Genomic DNA, 7,500 nt, shown 5'->3' with positions numbered 1-7,500 from the left:
CAGCGCTTCGCTCATATCCCCCTACTACGGCTGTAGCATAGGGGGACCGCCAGAAGCGCTGGGACCCTTCAGCGCTTCGCTCCTATCCCCCTACTACGGCTGTAGCATAGGGGGGACCGCCAGAAGCGCTGGACCCTTCAGCGCTTCGCTCCTATCCCCTACTACGGCTGTAGCATAGGGGGACCGCCAGAAGCGCTGGACCCTTCAGCGCTTCGCTCCTATCCCCTACTACGGCTGTAGCATAGGGGGACCGCCAGAAGCGCTGGACCCTTCAGCGCTTCGCTCCTATCCCCCTACTTACGGCTGTAGCATAGGGGGACCCGCCAGAAGCGCTGGACCCTTCAGCGCTTCGCTCATATCCCCTACTACGGCTGTAGCATAGGGGGAAACCGCCAGAAGCGCTGGACCCTTCAGCGCTTCGCTCATATCCCCTACTACGGCTGTAGCATAGGGGGACCGCCAGAAGCGCTGGACCCTTCAGCGCTTCGCTCCTATCCCCTACTACGGCTGTAGCATAGGGGGACCGCCAGAAGCGCTGGACCCTTCAGCGCTTCGCTCATATCCCCTACTACGGCTGTAGCATAGGGGAACCGCCAGAAGCGCTGGACCCTTCAGCGCTTCGTCCCCTACTACGGCTGTAACATAGGGGAACCGCCAGAAGCGCTGGACCCTTCAGCGCTTCGCTCATATCCCCTACTACGGCTGTAGCATAGGGGGGACCGCCAGAAGCGCTGGACCCTTCAGCGCTTCGCTCATATCCCCCTACTACGGCTGTAGCATAGGGGAACCGCCAGAAGCGCTGGGACCCTTCAGCGCTTCGTCCCTACTACGGCTGTAACATAGGGGAACCGCCAGAAGCGCTGGACCCTTCAGCGCTTCGCTCATATCCCCTACTACGGCTGTAGCATAGGGGAACCGCCAGAAGCGCTGGACCCTTCAGCGCTTCGCTCCTATCCCCTACTACGGCTGTAGCATAGGGGGACCGCCAGAAGCGCTGGACCCTTCAGCGCTTCGCTCCTATCCCCTACTACGGCTGTAGCATAGGGGAACCGCCAGAAGCGCTGGACCCTTCAGCGCTTCGCTCATATCCCCTACTACGGCTGTAGCATAGGGGAACCGCCAGAAGCGCTGGACCCTTCAGCGCTTCGCTCATATCCCCTACTACGGCTGTAGCATAGGGGAACCGCCAGAAGCGCTGGACCCTTCAGCGCTTCGCTCATATCCCCTACTACGGCTGTAGCATAGGGGGACCGCCAGAAGCGCTGGACCCTTCAGCGCTTCGCTCATATCCCCTACTACGGCTGTAGCATAGGGGAACCGCCAGAAGCGCTGGACCCTTCAGCGCTTCGCTCCTATCCCCTACTACGGCTGTAGCATAGGGGAACCGCCAGAAGCGCTGGACCCTTCAGCGCTTCGCTCCTATCCCCTACTACGGCTGTAGCATAGGGGAACCGCCAGAAGCGCTGGACCCTTCAGCGCTTCGCTCCTATCCCCTACTACGGCTGTAGCATAGGGGAACCGCCAGAAGCGCTGGACCCTTCAGCGCTTCGCTCCTATCCCCTACTACGGCTGTAGCATAGGGGGACCGCCAGAAGCGCTGGACCCTTCAGCGCTTCGCTCATATCCCCTACTACGGCTGTAGCATAGGGGAACCGCCAGAAGCGCTGGACCCTTCAGCGCTTCGCTCCCCTACTACGGCTGTAACATAGGGGAACCGCCAGAAGCGCTGGACCCTTCAGCGCTTCGCTCATATCCCCTACTACGGCTGTAGCATAGGGGGACCGCCAGAAGCGCTGGACCCTTCAGCGCTTCCTCATATCCCCTACTACGGCTGTAGCATAGGGGAACCGCCAGAAGCGCTGGACCCTTCAGCGCTTCGTCCCTACTACGGCTGTAACATAGGGGAACCGCCAGAAGCGCTGGACCCTTCAGCGCTTCGCTCATATCCCCTACTACGGCTGTAGCATAGGGGAACCGCCAGAAGCGCTGGACCCTTCAGCGCTTCGCTCCTATCCCCTAGTATACACTGGGTAGTCTGTTCCCTATCATTGTGTGCAAGGTGGCTTGGTTACCCCCCTACCAAAATGGGTCACAGCCGTAATAGGCGAAGTACAGAAGCGCTGGAACCTTCAGCGCTTCGCCCCTATCACGGCTTTAAAACCCGAGCGAAAAACTCTATGTCCTTAAACGAAATACCCGTTTTGCGCGGGTCCATATCTCCGCGAAAACACAACGCACAGCCGGGACACTCATATCTAATTGTAGTCCAAGTCCCCCTCTACAAACACATCCGAGTGGATCCTGGATGCGACCTCCACAGCCGAGGCACGAGTCGGTCAAAGTAGGTCGCAGGGACCATATTACGCGCGCCATATCTACCCGGAAATAGAACGCACAGCGGGGATACTCATGCCCAGTTGTCGAGCTGGAAGTCCTCTAACCACCCATATAAGATGAATAATAAACGGATACACACAGCCGATGCAGCGCGTGTTTGAAAACCGCCCGATCGATCTTCATACTCTGACAAAATCACAGCGAAAAATCCTTAAACCAAATACCCGTTTTGCGCGGTCCATATCTCCGCGAAAACACAACGCACAGCCGGGAACCTCATATCTAATTGTAGTCCAAGTCCACTTCTACAAACCTATCCGAGTGGATCCTGGATGCGAGGTCCACAGCCGAGGCACCACGCGGTCAAAGTAGGTCGCAGGGGCCCTATTACGCGCGCCATATCTACCCGGAAATGGAACGCACAGCGGGGGATTTCTTATTTTGAATACACGGTCCCGACGTCCTCTAACTACCCATATAAGCAGAATAATAAACGGGTATCCACAGCCGAGGCAGCACGTATTTGAAAACCGCCCGACCGATCTTCATACTCTGACAAAATCACAGCGATAGCGCCAATACTCTGTTTCCTTAAACCAAATCGCCGTCTTGCGCGGTCCATATCCCCGCGAATACACAACGCACAGCCGGGACACCTATGCCGACGTGTAGCCACCGTCAACCTCTAAAGACATGTGGAGGGTGATCCACAATCGGACACTCACAGCCGAGGCACGACGCGGTCAAAGTAGGTCGCAGGGACCATATTACGCGCGCCATATCTACCCGGAAATAGAACGCACAGCGGGGATACTCATGCCCAGTTGTCAAGCTGGAAGTCCTCTAACCACCCATCTAGACACTCCTATAAACGGATACACACAGCCGATACAGCGCGTATTTGAAAACCGCCGACCGATCTTCATACTCTGACAAAATCAAAGCGAAAGACTTAAACGAAATACCCGTTTTGCGAGGTCCATATCCCCGCGAATACACAACGCACAGCCGGGACACTTATACCCGATCGTAGACCACATCCACCTCTACAAACCTATCCGAGTGGATCATGGATGCGACCTCCACAGCCGAGGCACGGTGTAGTCAAAGTAGGTCGCAGGGACCACATTACGCGCGCCATATCTACCCGGAAATAGAACGCACAGCGGGGATTCTTATACTGAATACACGGCCCCGACGTCCTCTAACCAACTATGTAAACTGAATAATAAACGGATAACCACAGCCGAGGCAGCGCGTGTTTGAAAACAGCCGACCGATCTTCATACTCTGACAAAATCACAGCGAAAGACTTAAACGAAATCGTCGTTTTGCGAGGTGCATATCTCCGCGAATACACAACGCACAGCCGGGACACTTATACCCAGTTGTAGTCCACGTCCCCCTCTACAAAACTATCGGAGTGGATCCTGGATGCGAGGTCCACAGCCGAGGCACGGTGTAGTCAAATTAGGTCGCAGGGACCATATTACGCGCGCCATATCTACCCGGAAATAGAACGCACAGCGGGGATTCTTATACTGAATACACGGCCCCGACGTCCTCTAACCAACTATGTAAGCTGAATAATAAACGGATAACCACAGCCGAGGCAGCGCGTGTTTGAAAACAGCCGACCGATCTTCATACTCTGACAAAATCACAGCGAAAGACTTAAACGAAATCGTCGTTTTGCGAGGTGCATATCTCCGCGAATACACAACGCACAGCCGGGACACTTATACCCAGTTGTAGTCCACGTCCCCCTCTACAAAACTATCGGAAGTGGATCCTGGATGCGAGGTCCACAGCCGAGGCACGGTGTAGTCAAAGTAGGTCGCAGGGACCATATTACGCGCGCCATATCTACCCGGAAATAGAACGCACAGCGGGGATTCTTATACTGAATACACGGCCCCGACGTCCTCTAACCAACTATGTAAGCTGAATAATAAACGGATAACCACAGCCGAGGCAGCGCGTGTTTGAAAACAGCCGACCGATCTTCATACTCTGACAAAATCACAGCGAAAGACTTAAACGAAATACCCGTTTTGCGAGGTCCATATCCCCGCGAATACACAACGCACAGCCGGGACACTTATACCCAGTTGTAGTCCACGTCCCCCTCTACAAAACTATCGGAGTGGATCCTGGATGCGAGGTCCACAGCCGAGGCACGGTGTAGTCAAAGTAGGTCGCAGGGACCATATTACGCGCGCCATATCTACCCGGAAATAGAACGCACAGCGGGGATTCTTATACTGAATACACGGCCCCGACGTCCTCTAACCAACTATGTAAGCTGAATAATAAACGGATAACCACAGCCGAGGCAGCGCGTGTTTGAAAACAGCCGACCGATCTTCATACTCTGACAAAATCACAGCGAAAGACTTAAACGAAATACCCGTTTTGCGAGGTCCATATCCCCGCGAATACACAACGCACAGCCGGGACACTTATATCTAACTGTAGTCCAAGTCCCCCTCTACAAATCTATCCTAGTGGATCATGGATGCGAGGTCCACAGCCGAGGCACGATGTAGTCAAAGTAGGTCGCAGGGGCCATATTGCGCGGTCCATATTTACCCGGAAATGGAACGCACAGCGGGGATTCTTATACCGAATCCACGGTCCCGACGTCCTCTAACTACCCATATAAGCAGAATAATAAACGGGTATCCACAGCCGAGGCAGCACGTATTTGAAAACCGCCGACCGATCTTCATACTCTGACAAAAAGCGCCGGGCGATCTTCATACTCTGACAAAATCACAGCCGTTTTTATATCGTTTTGCGAGATGGATATCTCCGCGAATACACAACGCACAGCCGGGATACTCATACCTAATTGTATAATACGTCTACCTCTACAAACCTATCCGAGTGGATCCTGGATGCGAGATCCAGAACCAGGATCCATATCGCGCGGGTAAACGGCGGGAGTAACGAGGACTCTCTTAAGGTAGGGGACGTTACTGGGCTGCGCTGCGAAAGACGAGCGCCAAAACTCTGTTTCCTTAAACGGAAGCGCCGTTTTGCGAGGTGGATATCTCCGCGAAAACACCACGCACAGCCGGGACACTTATACCCAATCGTAGACCACGTCCACCTCTACAAACCTATCCGAGTGGATCCTGGATCCGAGACCCACAGCCGAGGCACCACGCGGTCAAAGTAGGTCGCAGTTGCCGTTTTGCGCGCTCCATCTCTCCGCCAAAACACCACGCACAGCCGGGACACTTATACCCTATTGTAGACCCCGACCTCCTCTAACCACCCATACATGCAGAACAATAAACGGATACCCACAGCCGATGCAGCAAGTAGTTCAAAAGCGCCGGCCGATCTTCGTACTCTGACAAAATCACAGCGAAAGACGAGCGCCAATACTCTGTCTCCTTAAACCAAATCGCCGGTTTGCGCGGTGCATATCCCCGCGAATACACAACGCACAGACTCGGCCCCTACGCCGAATAGTAGACCACGTCCACTTCTAAAGACCTGTGGAGTTTGAGCCACAATCGGACACTCACAGCCGATGCACGACTCGGTCAAAATAGGTCGCAGTAGCCACATTGCGCGGTTCATATCTCCGCCAAAACACAACGCACAGCCGGGATACTTATGCCGAATTGTAGACCCCGACGTCCTCTAACCACCCATCTAGACACTCCTATAAACGGATACCCACAGCCGATGCAGCGCGTAGTTCAAAAGCGTCGGCCGATCTTCGTACTCTGACAAAATCACAGCCAAAGACGAGCGACAATATCGCCGGTCTGCGAGGTCCATATCTCCGCGAAAACACAACGCACAGCCGGGACACTTATACCCGATCGTAGACCACATCCACCTCTACAAACCTATCCGAGTGGATCCTGGATCCGAGACCCACAGCCGAGGCACGATGTACGCAAAGCCGGTCACAGTAGCCGAGCGCCAATACTCTGTTTCCTTGAACAAAATCGCCGGTTTGCGAGGTGCATAGCTCCGCGAATACACAACGCACAGCCGGGACACTTATACCCAATTGTAGACCACATCAACCTCTACAAAACTATCCGAGTGGATCCTGGATGCGAGACCCACAGCCGAGGCACGATGTGGTCAGAATAGGTCGCAGGGGCCACATTGCGCGGTCCATAAACCCGGAAATGGAACGCACAGCGGGGATAATAATACCGAAATGTCGACCCAGACGTACTCTCACAACCCATAAGGCAGACCAATAAACTGACACCGACATAACCAATAAACTGACACCGACAAATGAATAAACGGACACCCACAGCCGATGCAGCACGTATTTCAAAAGCGTTAGCGATATTCGTCTCACAGCGAAAGACGAGCGCCAATACTCTGTTTCCTTGAACCAAATTCCCGGTTTGCGCGGTCCATATCTCCGCGAATACACAACGCAAAGACTCGTCCCCTACGCCGAATAGTAGACCACGTCCACTTCTAAAGACCTGTGGAGGAGGATCCAGGATCGGGCATTCACAGCCGATGCACGACGTGGTCAAAATAGGTCACTGTAGCCATATTGCGCGCTCAATATCTCCGCCAAAACACAACGCACAGTCGGGGTACTTACGCCGAATTGTAGACCTTGACGTCCTCTAACCAGCCATCCATGCACTCCTATAAACGGATAACCACAGCCGATGCAGCAAGTAGTTCAAAAGCGTCGGCCGATCTTCGTACTCTGACAAAATCACAGCGAAAGACGAGCGCCAATACTCTGTCTCCTTAAACCAAATCGCCGGTTTGCGCGGTGCATAGCTCCGCGAATACACATCGCACAGACTCGTCCCCTACGCCGAATAGTAGACCACGTCGACTTCTAAAGACCTATGGAGTTAGATCCACAATCGGACACTCACAGCCGATGCACGACGTGGTCAAAATAGGTCACTGTAGCCGTTTTGCGCGCTCCATATCTCCGCCAAAACACAACGCACAGCCGGGGTACTTATGCCGAATTGTAGACCCCGACGTCCTCTAACCAGCCATCCATGCACTCCTATAAACGGATAACCACAGCCGATGCAGCGCGTAGTTCAAAACCGCCGGCCGATCTTCATACTCTGAGTAAAAATACCTCCAGCACATCAAGTACATGGTACCCCAGGAAAGGGGCATGTTTCATGGGTGAAG

Source organism: Anarhichas minor, unplaced genomic scaffold, assembly GCF_050575085.1.
Source record: "Anarhichas minor isolate MPS153535 unplaced genomic scaffold, ASM5057508v1 ptg000244l, whole genome shotgun sequence".
Taxonomy (NCBI): Eukaryota; Metazoa; Chordata; class Actinopteri; order Perciformes; family Anarhichadidae; genus Anarhichas; species Anarhichas minor.
The sequence above is the reverse complement of the archived record's forward strand: the minus strand, read 5'-3'. Positions refer to the sequence as shown.